This window comes from Hyaena hyaena, unplaced genomic scaffold (genome assembly GCF_003009895.1).
Source record: "Hyaena hyaena isolate Hyena2069 unplaced genomic scaffold, ASM300989v1 scaffold_1358, whole genome shotgun sequence".
Classification (NCBI taxonomy): Eukaryota; Metazoa; Chordata; class Mammalia; order Carnivora; family Hyaenidae; genus Hyaena; species Hyaena hyaena.
The window spans coordinates 1-14,038 of record NW_024081990.1 but is presented as its reverse complement, the minus strand read 5'-3'; positions in this window follow the sequence as shown (position 1 = coordinate 14,038).

Below are 14,038 nucleotides of genomic sequence, written 5' to 3'. Positions count from 1 at the left end.
AAGGTTCTTTTAAAACATTAGATGCCTTTATTCAATAAACAAGGGAAGATTGTGTTTATTGAGAACTTACTAGGTATCTAGTTTTTCCCAAACTTTTATATCAATTACATCATATCGCAGATCTACTTACTTTATAGATATTACTCACTATATATACATGATAGAGATATATAACATCATATCTACCTATAATGTGGCTACATATGTGTTATATATCTCCATATAGATATATACTTCAAAATATATAGTCATATTTCACAAATATAAAATGAGTATAATAATATCTATTTCAGGGGCATCTGACTAGCTCAGTCCATAGAGAATATGACTCTTGATCTCATGTTCATGAGTTCGAATGCCACACTGGGTGTAGATATTACTTATAAATATGTTATTTATCATATAATGTAACTATATATACCACAATTATATCTAAGAGAGAGACAATTATGATGTATACACGATTATTTTCCTTTTTACATATTAAAAATCTGAAAGTGGTAAAGTAGCTAAATCAAGATCACATGACTAATCAATGGTAAAAATAGTATTCTGATCCATCTTTCTTAAACTCCAAGGTTCATCTACATTGCGTTTGGCTAAACAAACTTACACTATGGTCAATGATTCCCATATTTTACATATTAAGGTGTTCTTTTCCAAGTAGGAGACTGAATTTTCAGCAAGTTATACACTCTTTTGATTTCCATTATGACAAAGAATACCAGAATCTCTATGGAAGAGAAACATGAGTCAACATTCACTACTGAATTCAGTGAGATGACCTGGATGAAAGCTGTTATCCATATCTTTCCAAGGCAAAGCAAAAAAGAAAAGGATTAAAATGTGGCCTTCAAGCAGGCAGGAACTCCTGAAACCAGAAAACTTCAACTGACAGTAATCTGGCCAAATCCCAAAGCAGAAGGGTGGCCTCAAGAAATGTGGTAAAGCTCAAATATTATTTAGTTTTTTTAATGTTTATTTGTTTTTGAAAGAGGCACACACAGAGCACAAGTTGGGGGGGGTGAGCAGAGAGAGAGGGAGACAGAATCTGAAGCAGGCTCCAGGCTCTGAGCTGTCAGCACAGAGCCCAATAGGGGGCTCAAACCCATGAACCTTGAGGTCATGATGTGAGCCAAAGTGGGACACTCAACCTACTGAGACATCCAGGTGCTCCAGCTCAATTATTATTTGTAAAGAAAATATACCAAATTCTACACAATCATACTGAAGTTGCCTTTTTTGTAGGCAGATAGGGCCTAACACCTAATCTTCTTCTTTGTCTAATTGAAGAAACAAATGGATGGTAAGCAATGGGAAAAAATGAATTAAAATTACCTGTTAGATTCATTCATAAAAAGAGATTTGAGGGGCGCCTGGGTGGCTTAGTCGGTTGAGCGTCCGACTTTCGCTTAGGTCATGATCTCGCGGTTCGTGGGTTCGAGCCCCGTGTCGGGCTCTGTGCTGACTGCCAGCTCAGAGCCTGGAGCCTGTTTCAGTCTGTGACTCCCTCTCTCTCTGACCCTCCCCTGCTCACGCTCTCTCTCTCTCTCTCCTAGAAATAAATAAAAAAAAAAAGAGAGATTTGATGAAAGTTTTCTGTTCTCATCTCATTCTTGAGAATATCAGTATCTTCCTTCAATTATGTTCTCTGATCTAAAATAAGTCATTTCTAACTTAAAACAGTTTTATGGAGTGGGGCACCTGGATGGCTCAGTCAGCTCACCCTCCGATTCTTGATTTCGGCTCAGGTCATGAAGTCATGGTTCATGAGACCTGGCCCTGTGTCCAGCTCCGAGCAGCACTGTGCCTGCTTGGGATTCCCTCTCCCCCATTTTCTCTACACATCCCTTGCTCACTCATGCTTTCACTCTCTCTCTCCCTCTCTCAAAATAAATAAATAAATAAAATTTTTTAAATAAAAGTTTTTTTAGGTATATTTACATACTATAAAATGTACCCATAGTAAATTTACAATCAACGATTTTAGTAAATGTATACTTTGGCGCAATAATCACTAAAATTCAGTTTCAGAATATTTATATAACTTCAAAAAGTTCCTTTCTGCCTAGTGGCAGTTTCGGTTATCATCCCAGTACTAGGCAACTACCGATTTGGCTTCTGTTTCTATAAATTTCCTGTTCTGTAATTTCATATCAGCAGATTTATACAATATGTAGTCTTTATGTGTGGCTTCTTTTTTTAACTTTTAAAAATTATTTTAATATTTATTGATTTATTGATTTTGAGAGAGAGCATGAACAGGGGAAGGGCAGAGAGAGAGGGAGAGAGAGAAAATCCCAAGCAGGCTCCACACTGTCATTGCAGAGCCTGACATCAGGCTCAAATGCATGAACCATGAGATCATGACCTGAGCCGAAACCCAAAATTCGGATGCTTAACTGACTGAGCCACCCAGACGCACCTGTGTGTGGGTTGTTTCACAAATATCTTTTGGAGGTAAATCCATTCTGTAGCATTTTTTAAGAGTTTTGTCCTTTTTTATTTGAGTAGAGTTGATACACAATGTTACATTAGTTTCAGGTATACACCTTAGTGATTTGACAAGTTTATGCATTATGTTCTGTTCACAAGTATGCTACTATCATCTGTCACATTACATCACTTTAACATTTCATTCACTATATTCCTTATCTTGTGCCTTTTATTCCTATGACTTATTCATTTCAAACCTGAAAGACTGTATCTCCCTCTTCCCACTTCCCTTCACCAATATACTACACATATACTCTCTCTCTCTTACTCTCTCTCAGGAATATTATACATCCATAAAAAAAATGACATTGTGCCATCTAAGTGAAAATGGGTGGATACAGAGGGTATTATGTTAAGTGAAATAAGTAAGGTAACTATAAACTGCATTCTCTTGGGGCAACTGGCTGGCTCAGTCACTAGAGTGTGCAACTTTTGGTTTTGGGGTTCTGAGTTCAAGCCCCACATTGAGTGTAGAGATTACTTTAAAAAAAAAAAAAAACCTGAATTCTCTCAGTTTGGCAAGGTGATATGATGAATGAAAATATCCTTGGGAGCCTACCAAAATAAGGGCAAATTCTGTCCATTGAGTGATTCTCAAAGTCACAGCTCACAATTTCATGAACTCTAAAATGAACATTATACTAGCTTCATGGGGAAGTTATGAGAAGTAAATTAGATATGCAGTGGTTTGCAAGTATTTCTAAAAAGCCTCAGAAACTTTTACTCAAATTAAATCTTGTGGGGAAGCCCATCATATACAACAGATAAACCCACAGCTAATAATGAAGCTACCTGGATAGAGAAGGAATTCAAGAAATTTGGAAACAACTGTGATTATGTATACAAAGTTTTTGGTGCTTGCCATAAAAGAGCAGAAAATAAATAGCAGCAATTAATATTATATAACCGCTGTTCTTTAAATCAGCACTGGAAAAGAAACTTTAGTCCTAGACCACTGGGAATAAGGTTGGAAGTAAAAGCTATTTTGGCCCATTTGTTTCACTTTAACAAATTTGTTATGGGGAATGTTGCTTTCAAACTTAACAGTTCCAAATCAAATTATAATTTAAATGCACTATAATAATTGATTATTTAACAGACCAGTGTCCTAAATTTAGGATCAACACAAAAATTAACTCTAGCATAATTTCTGTGTTGAAGAACTGAACCTCATAGTAAGAGACCTAGTTTCTAGTTTGAATTCTAATACTAACTATATAAATAAGTTTTATAACCTTTAAGTTTACTGTTTTTCTTCCAGCATGGAGGTCAGCATACTTTTTCTGTAAAGGGCTAGATACTAAATATGTTCTGCTTTCTGAGCCACAGTCTTTATTTCAATGATCCAATTCAGCTGCTAAGGCCCAGAATCATTGATAGTCAATACATTAACGAGTAGTTACAGCTGAGTCTCAATGAAATTTTATTTACAAAAACAGATGGGGGACAGGATCTGGCCCCATGGCCATAGATTTTCAAACCCTGCCAAAAACATACCAGAGTTGGACCAGACTGTTAATTTCCAACCTGGCTATGCATCATGATAATTTGGAGTAGCTTTCATAAAATACAGATATCTGGCCCCAGTCCCACCCCATCACAACTCACTGAATCAAAATACCAAGAGAAACACCCAACACTCTCTCAAACCCAAACTACTTAAGTAATTTAAATGCAGGTTCACATGCAATACTTAACAATTCTTAAGCCTCACGATTTCTAAGGCCTCTTCCAACCATAATGTTCTTTGATGCATAGGTATTCTCCAGGCATTTTGATCAATATTTAACATACCTACAAATACAAGATATATTGAAATAATTTCATATCTTTTGGTGAAAGAAATTGTGGGAAAACCCTTTCATGTAGAAGATATCAATAGATTAATTTATATTACAAATTGTGTATCAAACATAGACATGCTATAAATATTACTACTCTTAAAAGAAATCAGAAGTCCTTGGATTTCACATTCTGAAGCATTTCTCTTAGAACAATGATCCTCTAACTTTTTGGTCTTTAGGAAGCTTTAACACTGTTTAAAATTTTTGAGAACTTGAAGAGATTTTCCTAATAAGGATACAGGCAAAGTTTGAACATATCGCTTTATATTTTTTATATTACAAACTGAAACAGACAAAAATTGCAAATTAGCGGGGCGCCTGGGTGGCTTAGTCGGTTAAGCGTCCGACTTTCACTTAGGTCATGGTCTCGCGGTTCGTGGGTTCAAGCCCCACGTCAGGCTCTGTGCTGACAGCCAGCCCAGAGCCTGGAGCCTGTTTCCAATTCTGTGTCTCCCACTCTCTCTGACCCTCCCCTGCTCACACTGTCTCTCTCTCCTAGAAATAAATTAAAAAAAAAAAAAAGATCTACTCTTTAAAAAAATTTTTGCAAATTAGCTATTATTGTAATAAGAAACCTTTAGGGGCACCTGGGTGGCTCAGTCGGTTAAGCGTCCGACTTCGGCTCAGGTTATGATCTCGCAATTTGTGAGTTCAAGCCCCATGTCGGGCTCTGTGGTGACAGCTCAGAGCCTGGAGCCTGCTTCAGATTCTTTGGCTCCCTCTCTCTCTGTTCCTCCCCTGCTCACACTCTCTCTCTCTCTCTCTCAAAAATAAAATATTTAAAAAATTTAAAAATTAATAAATCTTTACATGTTAATATAATTTTTTAAAACTACACTTTAAAATATCTTGAGAAAGGTAGCATTGTTTTGCAGTTTTTCATATCTCTTTAGGATCTGGTTTAATGGGAGGTGCCTGGGTGGCTCAGTTGGTTAAGTGTCTGACTTCAGCTCAGGTCATGATCTCATGGTTTGTGAATTTAAACCCTGTATCAGGCTCTGCTCAGAGCCTGGAGCCTGCTTTGGATTCTGTGTCTTCCTCTCTCTCTGCCTCTCTCCCACTCATGCTCTGTTTCTCTCAAAAATAAACATAAAAAAATAAAAAATTTAAAATGATCTGGTTTAATAGGAGACAGTCAGGTTTTCCTATCTGCCTCTGCCTTCAGTCTGTTACCATACACCACACTGGTTGAAGGATATGATGAAAACTAACATCAATATGCAACTGAAAAACTCGGTGTTTTAAAACCATTTTCAGATACATGTAGATATTCTCATTTGATACTAAACCAAAATTGAACAACTATCATTGCAAGGTTAATTGAAATGTGGAAAGTAAAATTTTAGCAATATATTTTTTAGTCAGCTACATTCAAATCCAGTGGTGTATCTTGCCCTCTGAATGCACCTTTTACCCCATGCTTAATTTTGTGACATCAAACAACGGTCATCTGAAAAATACTAGTTTACGGACTTCTGCGAATTTTCCAAATGCTAACACCTTTTATTATATAATATCCCAAAATAGTATGTATTAATATGCCACCAATCTCAGAAGAAAAGTTAGTAATTATTGGGTAATGGTCACAAAGTTTCCAAGATATTAATTTTTACCCCAAATCACAAAATTTAACATTGGTAACTCTCTACTTCACCTAATAATTTAAACATCAAAACAAATGAATTTCAAAAAATCACACTTGGAAAATTAAAAAAAATACTTTAATTACCCAAAACTGGGATTAGACAGCAAGGCCTGAGGGATAAACGCGCTAGCCCAGTCATCAAACAGGGCCTGCTGACTAGAAACTGAAATTAATTCAAGATGAATTGATAAAAGAAAAGGCTATTTTTTTTTAAATTTACAGTCTGTACAGTAGTACAGTCATCTAAGCTATTTGAAAAAGAAAATAGCTATAAGTACTATTAACACAAAAGATTATGTAATCCTCATGTAACTCATTAATAGGGTATATTTCAGCAAATAATAGGTAGAAATTCAAGGAACTGAACAAAATTTGTCCAATCTATAGCAAAGTAACAGTGGTGTAGCCCTAAATACTTGTTATCAGCCTACACAAATATCAAAGTCTTTCTTTTAGGGATGAATCATTCTATTTTCAATCAAAATTGAAAAATGGACATTAAGAATTTATTGTGGTTGGGGCACCTAGGTGACTCAGTTGGTTGGGCATCTGATTTTAACATTAGGTCATGATCTCACAGCTCAGAAGTTGGAGCCACACATCAGGTCCTCTGCTGTCAGCACAGAGCCGGCTTTGCATCCTGTGTCTCGCTCTCTCTCTGCCTCTCCCCTGTTCATGCTCTCTCTCTCTCAAAAATAAATAAAAATTTTAAAAAATTTATATATAAGAATTTATTGTGATCAAGACATTATATTAAGCACTACTTAAAAATGAAGGTATCAAAATATAGCTACATGCCTTTCCATTACTCAAAAGGCTATTCCTCTCTCTGTCCCTCCCCACTCACACTGTCTCAAAAATGAATAAACGTTAAAAAAAATTTCTTGTAAAAAGCTGTTCCATTCTTTCTTGCCTTTATTCTCAACATTCTGCCTACAATGTTCTCTCCCCAAATGTCTATGTCAAACAAGAAAATACCCTGCTGTTAAAGGAAAATCTTACACTTGTAACTAATGCACATACCCCATAGTAACTCTTTCAACTTTCTCTCTCCAGAAATAACTATTACCCAGTGTTTTCACTGTGTGTCATATGCATTTGTGGGAGGCAATCTCTAAGATGGTCCCAATAATTCCTACTTCCTGGTATTGATGCCCGACAGTAATCTTTCCCCTTCATTACAAGAAATAGAGACATGCTTCTAACAATGAATATGGTCAAAGTGATGAAAAGTCACCTCCAAGGTCAGGTTACAAAATGACTGTGGCTTCAGTTCTGAGCACTCGCTCTCATTCTTTGCTTACTTGCCCTTGAGAAGCCAGCTGCCAAAATATTAGCATCTCGAAGGAAAGGCCCCCCACTCTCATGGTAAGGAACAGAGTCCCCAAGACATTAAGAGCCTGTGAGAAAATAAATTTGGCAACCCCCACGTGAGTCAGCTTAGAAGTGCATTTTTCAGCCCTGGTAGCATCTTGTAATGAGAGCAATCCCTGCTGACAGCCTGACTACAACCTCAAGAAACACCTTGAAATAGAGGCAATAACCTGAGTTGCACATGAATTCCTGAACCACAGAAACTGTAGGACAAAAAATGTTTGCACTCTGTCTCTCAAAATTGAATAAGTGTTAAAAATTTTTTTTAAAAATAGGGGTGCCTGGGTGGCTTAGTCGGTTAAGCGTCCGGCTTTCACTTAGGTCATGATCTCGCGGTTTGTGGGTTCGAGCCCGGCGTCGGGCTCTGTGCTGACTGCCAGCTCAGAGCCTGGAGCCTGTTTCAGAGTCTGTGACACCCTCTCTCTCTGACCCTCCCCTGCTCACGCTGTCTCTCTCTCTCTCCTAGAAATAAAACATTAAAAAAATTAAAAAAAATTTTTTTTAAAAATAAATGTTTGCTATTTTAAGTATCAGAGCTTCAGTACAATTTGCTACACAGGAATACATAACTAAAATATCTACTGTGTTTTCTAATTTTTACTGTATTTGTATGTATACATTAACAATAAATAGTTTTGCTTTATGGGTTTTAAAAAATATTGTACAAACTCATTCCAATTTTTTTAATTCACAGTATGTTTTGAGCTTTGTCCATGATCTTATATGTATAGGTATACTTTACTCATCTTAATTGCTGCCTGGTATTCTGTATCATAATGAAATCATTTATTTTTCAACCACTCATTAGGGTAAAGATGGATTGTTTATATATCATCATCATAACAAACATTATGGTGAGGAGCGACGAGTGCACATGAATCCCTCTGCACATGCTTAAGAACTTTTTGAAATAGTATTGCTGTGTTGTACAATATGTGCATTCCAACTTGATGGCTCTTACCAAACTGTTCTCACAAGTAATGTTATCAACACAATTTTTACCATGGATGTGAAAAACTTCCTATTTCCCCACATCTCTACAAATATTATAAGAATCAGTGCTCCAGAAACAGATGGGCAAATGATGATTAATAAAGGATGATTTAATAAAAGAATTAATGTTAAACGACGTGGGCAGGCTGTCGGGAAAACCTGCGGGATTGTTTGGCATCCTAGACCTGTGACCACTGCTGGCTCATAAGTGATGAGGAGCAGGAGCAGGAACTAGAGCAAGAAGCCTCATATGGTAATTGCCTTCAGAGAGGGTAGGAACTTCCGACAAAGGACAGCACTCAGCCACTGACCAATCTGCAAGGAGTGAGTCTGGGAAATCAATGTCTGTATGCTACTCTCTTACATTCCTCTAATCTCTACATTCCTCTAATCTCTTCTCAAGACTCCTTACTGATACACATTAAAAAGCATTGGAAAGGACACTTCATACAGGTCAGTCACTTGGAGCAAGACTGAAAGTGTATCTGGAGGGAAAACGAGAAATATGATGAAATTCCACTCCTTACCTCACAGCAGTATCTATTCTTGTCCTTCATCTAGATGAAAAAATACACAGGTCTCTAAACAAAGGTAACACAGAAAATCCCTCATATAAATTAAGAAGCATGGTATGCTATCAATCTGGTTATGTTCTGACTTAGAACCAAAAATTGTACCTAACATCTATGGTCTTTACGTAAGATAATGAAGGTGATTTGTACACCTGTGATGCCATGAAATACCAAATTACAGGTAATACTTCTCAACGATGAAATTTTCCTTCCATTCCATGAATATGTGAATAATTCAACTGCAACACATATGTTGAGACTGGGTCTTAGATTCACTTCTATTACCATTTATTGTCTCAGTCGAGGAGGCACCTCAAAGCAGATGGCAACCAAAAATTAGAATAAAGGAAATTACAAATCCTAAGCATGGAGTAGTATAAACATTGTAAACAACAGGACAGTGTAGTATCCCAGGACTGTTATAACCTCTGCATCCCAAAGAGATAAGGATAGAGAGAGTAATAATAGGAAAGCATTAAAAGATAGATGTCCTCAAAAGATTCTTGAACTTGTACTCAAGGGATGAGATGATCCAGCGACAAGTGCACAGGAAGGGAACCAGAAGAATAATTTCCCTGAAATCACTCTCTCCTTACACTCTGATATGCTCCTTAATCCAAACAGATGATGGAGGAAAAGGAAACTCACTGATGTACTTCTTACAGGACAGTTTCCTGAACAAAGAAGTAAGAGTGTATTAAGAGGGACAGACTGAAATTATTGGGCTCATCAGAATTTTTAAGATTTGGCAATCAAAAGTTTGACATAATATTGTTGCTTTAATTAATAACCTTACTGTGCAGTAAATCATACAGAAGATAATCACATGTTTTATAAGCATTCCAAGTTTGCTCACCTGGTATTTTTCCTATTTCCTTCATTCACTTTCACAAGGTTTTCTTTTTTCTTATTAATATCACACTTTCACAATTCAGATGATGTATAACTTTTTCAGTCTTCCTGATTTCTTATGTGCCCCAGAAGTAACTCCCTACATGATTTATAGTTTATTGTGACATGTCAGCAAAAACAGTAACTAAGAACCACTATGACTTGATTGAATATATTGGCTGAAATCTGTCTACTGAAACACTGACTGACACGGGGCTCGATCCCATGACCCTGGGATCATGACCTGAGCCAAAATCAAGAGTCAGATACTCAACTGACTGAGCTACCCAGGCACCCCTAGATACATCTATATTCTGTATGACTTGTAAAACCTTATCACTGTAGAGGGATGTAATGAAATCCACTATCATAAGTGTGGGCTTCTTTTGTAAGTTGTGGTTCTCTAAATTTCTGCTTTATATTTTTTAAGTGGACATAGTCAGGTGATACTCTATTTTAACTTTCTAAGCAAAAACAATGATGTATCTAAATATAATTTTTATCCCTTTATAGATTATTTATAATATTAAAATTATATCAACTATCTGATTAATATTTATATGTTTTAAACCACTCCAGGAGCGCCTGGATGGCTCAGTCGGTTAAGTGTCTGACTTCGGCTCAGGTCATGATCTCATAGTGTGTGGGTTTGGGCCCCGTGTCGGGCTCTGTGCTGACAGCCAGCTCAGAGCCTGGAGCCTGTTTCAGATTCTGTATCTCCCTCTCTCTCTGATCCTTCCCTGTTCATGCTGCCTCTCTCTCTCTCTCAGAAATAAATAAAACAAAAAAAAATTAAACCACTCCATCCATATTTCAATCTTTTTGTATACTTAACATTTTATGAGTATATCTGTTATAAACTGCATTTTGTCAATCTTTTTTTCTTGAATACTACACATGCTTTATTCAAAGAATCTTTGTAGAGATTTCTGAACCTGTTGCAATGAGGAAAGAAGCCCTTCTCTAAAACCAGTTACTAAAATGTAAATTAATATGATTGCCTACCAAACACATACACTGTTTACAAGTAATTTTTAGCCCCTATTTTCGTTATGGTGATCATCGGGGAGAAAAAAAACTTTTCCTAAGCCACTCAGCTGCAAGGGCAGGCAGTGTGGGACTTCCCCTCAGTGATACTGTTCCACCCTGGAAAAAAGACCTTTCAGGCTCATTCCTGGTACCCAAGGCAGTAGCAATGATGAGGGAGCATGGGGCAAACTGAGGGCAAAATACAGGCTGGCATTACATGCCCCCATCCTGGTTGGAATATGCGTGACATTCCTCAGACACTCCTGGCTCCCCGAGAACAAAGGAAAGGGGTTTAAGTGCTAGCCATGGTGATGTGGGAAACTAAGGCAAATGAAAACTTTAATTTCCTTCCTGCCTGCAGCCCACTGACAAGTCCTTGAAATGGGCAGGGACCTCCTTCTAGCCTCAAGGAGAACCTTAGCTTAACATTTTCCCAACCTCGAGGATCCTGTAAGTCTACTTCCTTTATCTCAGCTACCCCAAGATATGTGTTGGCAACCATTCTGCAAGCATATGGCCCCCTGATGTGCATCTGAAGAGTCGCATGACTGTGGTTTTATTAAACAGCAATAAATGGTGAAACTTGCATCCAAAATTCCTTAGACATACTCTTTCCCTGACCCTCTCTCAACCTCAACCTGAGTGTATTACCCCATCATGACCCCAATGCAGCTCTTCCTGCCCACAGGTCCTGTCCCTGTGCTTTCATAAAGTCATCTTTTATTTTCACCTTTTTACACCAAAGATGTCTTCAAGAATTCTTTCTTGACCATCAGCTCTGGACACCACAAGCCCCCCATCACCCCAAAACTTCATCAGCAAATCTTTCCTGCTACCTCCTGATGGCCAAAGCAGCCAAAGGTGTAAAACTCTTTGGTTCATAGATGGCTAGATCTTCAAGTACTTTTCCTGTTGAGCTCCACCGGGCACTTAATTAAATTGACAATGAAAGCTTGGGAGGACTTCAGGCTGTATTTCTGGGAAGCAGGGATAATTCTATTAATCCAGAGTGTCCTCATGTTCCTCTTCAGTCTTTGCACTTTTTTGTATTTCACAAAAGATCTGGTCATGGCCCGACCACCAGCCTGTAGCACTGATTCTTCCTCCCCTGGAAATGGCCTGCGAGTTGAAGCACCTCCTAGATGCTCCAGGATCTCTCAGCGAGGCAAAGCTGTGCAGTGAGGAAGATCATCATGCTCGTAGGCCAGCCTTGTTGACCTTTCTGAATCCTTTCTAAGAAAGTTGGTCTTTCAATGGAAACACTGAGTCCATTTATATGTAATGCATATTTAATTTATATTTAACACCTGTAGGATTTATTGATGCCATTTATTTTGTCCCCAAATAATCTTTGATTCCTTTTTCCTTCCTTTGAATCTAATTTTTCCATCTTGCTGCATTATTCTTTCCATTACTTTAAAACATATACATTCCATTTCTAGTCTTTTAGTGCTTTCTCTGGAAATGTGTGCATGCATATTTAAGTTAATTCTAAAGTGGACTAATACATTTTCTCTCCTCCTAGATCATATATATATATATATTGCAGAACACATTAATTCTTTTACCATCCACTCAGTTTTAGATCCTCCTTCAGTTGTGAATAACATTTTCATTGAATGCATTATCCTATGCTGTGCTTTCATGGGTCGGTTTTTGTTTTTGTTTTTGTTTTTTTGGCAAATTGAGAATCATATTCTGCTGGCCTTTGGCTTCCGTCACTGCTGTTGAGAAGTCAACCAAAACCTCACTGGCTCCTCGTCTAAGTATGTTTTCTCTTCATAGATATCCTACATGGTCTCACTTTTAAATATCAATACTTCATTAACATAAGCCTAGTATACAATTTCCTTTTATTTCTCTTACTTGGAATGTTTAAGATTTCTTAAATCTTTAGACACTACCCTGAATTTTTTTAAAGTAATCCTACTAGTACTCTCTCTTAGTATGTCCTTTTATTCCTTCTCTGCTCTATCTCTTCCTATTCTGTTAGCCTCATTAAAGGATAACACCCCTATTCTAAACATGGAATGAACAGCATTATTCCTCTTACCTCTGAATGAAGGACCCTTAAAATATAAAAATACAAAAACAAAAACAACTTATTAAGGCAGAATAAAACAGAAAAGAAAAAAACAATTATGTTGACACGTGATTGTCCACCTTCATTTAGTTATGATGTAAGGAAAATATTCCTGGCACAAAAAGAAAAAATAAACAAAAATGTCCAAAGCTTCATTCAACTCTACTACATTATGGAGAATGTCAGTACTGAAGATTGGTGATCATTTTTGTGGCTGCTTAGGTTAAAAGCGTGGTTAGAGGGCCTCCTGGGTGGCTCAGCTGGTTAAGTGGCTGACTCTTGATTTTGGCTAAAGTCATGATCTCACAGTTTGTGAGTTCAAGCCCCGCTTCAGGATCTGGGCTGACAGTGCAGATCCTGCTCGGGATTCTCTCTCTCCCTCTCTAAATGCTCCTACCTGGCTTGTGTTCTCTCTCTCTCTCAAAAATCTGTGAAAGAAAGAGTATGCTTAGAATCAGAGTCATATATTGTCTACTCAAAGGAGGAAGAGAACTAAAATCAGGTGTTTTTATGATGATTAACACCAGAAGTGTACACTACATTTTAGGTGCTTGCTGAGTACTGTCATGGCTATTGGCACCAAGGGGAAGGGTTTACTATCAAAGATAATCAAATGTACTGTGTAAAACCAATCCTATTTTTACATTTCAAGTATCACTCTTATAATTACATAAAAATGGCTAAATGATAATGTTATGCTAGCCTGTTTTATATTTAAGATCTAAAGCATCACCTAATTTAGGAAATGAGCTGATGTCAAAAGGAGAAATCTCATTCTAAAGTAAAAGATGTAAGGATATTACAGGTTTCAAACTAAATTTTCTCTCTAAAGACAAAATAGTCTTGCAGACATGAAGCAATCAAAGTTTACTAGCAGGAGATAATCACTATAATGATATGTTTATTACAGAGAAAGAAGAACTAAGTTCAAGAGGTAGAAGAAATGGTGGTGAGAAAAGAACTCTTTAAAACTTATTGCTGGGGAGCCTGAGTGGCTCAGTTGGTTGTGTGTCTGACTTCGGCTCAGGTCATGATCTCACGGTTTGTGGGTTCAAGCCCTGTGTTGGGCTCTGTGCTGACAGCTCAGAGCCTGGAGCCTGTTTCAGATTCT